We start from the raw sequence: 1885 nt of genomic DNA, 5'->3' as shown, positions 1-1885 counted from the left end.
ATTATTATTATTATTATTGTTGTTGTTGTTCTTGTTGTTATGTTTTTATAATGGCCATATTGAGTGGTGGAAAACAGGTTTTCCTATTTTTATTATGCTAATATGTCATTATAATTATTATACTATTATTAATAATATGATTATTATTATTGTTATTATTATTATTATTATAAAGATATACATTTTATTATGCGAAATCTATTTTTATTAGAAATATATTAGTAGTAGTAGTATTTTATAATTTTTTATATTATATTATTGTAAATATGTATATTTTATTATGCTCATTATATTCATTATTATTTTATTATTATTATTATTATTATTATTGTCATATTAAATGGGGGGAAACTGGTTTTCCTTTTTTGTCCTTAGCATATCACATGGCTGAGCAAAGCAAAATAAACCTAATTGAAAATAAATAAATAAAAGTAATCAAAATATAACAGAACAGCTGAGTTTACTGTCCGTTTTGAGTGATATGAAAGGTTATCAGACTTAATAAGCTGTGGTTTTACAGCAGCACATCCCATCGTAATGATTTCCTCCTGAGCTGCGTCACGCTCTGCTAGTTTCTGCCTTCCTCTGACCTTGAAGGCCTCGCTCCTCTTCTGTCTGCTTCCCTGATCCCGCAAACGTCTCCCAATTCTTTCTGAAGCGCAGTCTGTCATAACTCATACTGCAAGTGAGTGAGAGAGAGAGCTACAGAGCCTCACATCAGTCTGCTTAGTTTGCAGGTTTGACTATTTCTCTGTCATCCGCATTCACTGCTGTTTGAATTGGTTTCTCAGCAGTTCCTGGTTTTATGTCGCCGCTGATTTATTCCCCTACCGCTCATTCTAGAGCTTTCTTTACTATAAAGACGACTACTAAATCAAGACATTTACTTTTATGACACAAAGTGAATCTTCCTCATGAATTCCAGACGTTTCTTGTTTTGTCGAGTGCAGTCATGTACTGGGGGTTTATGGTCTGTAAAGCCATGCCCTATGGTAACTAACGGCAACACCGGCTGGCATCTGCCCTTTGGAAGCTTGTAGAATCCTCATTTAGCTTTTGTGCAAAAAAGTACAATCAATATACACAAGAAAAAAGTTCTAAATAAAAATGATAAATATTATTATAAATACAGTACTGTGTTTACTGTACTTAAAACATTATTACATGCAATAATAGTTAATGCTTTTGAGCTTTTGGCAACAAATAAATAAAATTTAAATATGTGAATAAAATATTTCATGAAACATTTATATTTATTATATTAATTTAGCAAAAAAAAACATAATAAATATGAATTTTTCATGAACATGTTTCTTTTGGCATCAAATAAAAAATATATACAATAAACTCGTGTAAAAATTTACTTTTTATTATTTTTTACGTGTGTTAATTTAGCTAATAAAGAAGTTTAAAAAAAAACTTTATACACTATATAAAATGTAAATACAATGCATACTTTCTTTTTGGCAACAAATAAAAATGTAAATATTATAAATAAATGTAAAAATAATTCATTGTTTACTTGTGATCATTTAGGAAATATAAAATTTTATTGTAATATAAATATCACTTTTGAACATTTGTGAATGTTTAAGCTGTGCAAAATTAATAATTATAATTTACATTATATATATATATATTTATATATATCTGTATAAGAATTACTTTTTGTTAATTCAACAAATAATTTGCTGTTCTTTAGATCTCCATCACTTTTATAACTTTTTCAGAGAATAATGATAATTTGGCATGACACATTTTTTTGGCATGAAGATTTGGACTTTTAATTGCATCAGACTGGTGAACAAACCTTAAAGCCTTAATAATTCACACACACACACACACACACACACACACACACAAAAAAAAAACTGTCATTTCCTCA

General features: G+C 28.1%; 1 protein-coding gene across 1 annotated transcript in view; it reads left to right on the top strand.

Moving 5' to 3' along the window:
* Nucleotides 1–1885, top strand: part of LOC107691986 (leucine-rich repeat serine/threonine-protein kinase 1-like) — a 106188-nt gene that overhangs the window by 76295 nt on the left and 28008 nt on the right. The gene's annotated exons all lie outside the window — the stretch shown is intronic.

This window comes from Sinocyclocheilus anshuiensis, unplaced genomic scaffold (assembly GCF_001515605.1).
Source record: "Sinocyclocheilus anshuiensis isolate Anshui unplaced genomic scaffold, SAMN03320099.WGS_v1.1 scaffold426, whole genome shotgun sequence".
NCBI classification, from domain to species: Eukaryota; Metazoa; Chordata; class Actinopteri; order Cypriniformes; family Cyprinidae; genus Sinocyclocheilus; species Sinocyclocheilus anshuiensis.
Note: the sequence above shows the minus strand (reverse complement) of the source record. Positions and strands in the feature narration are given on the sequence as shown.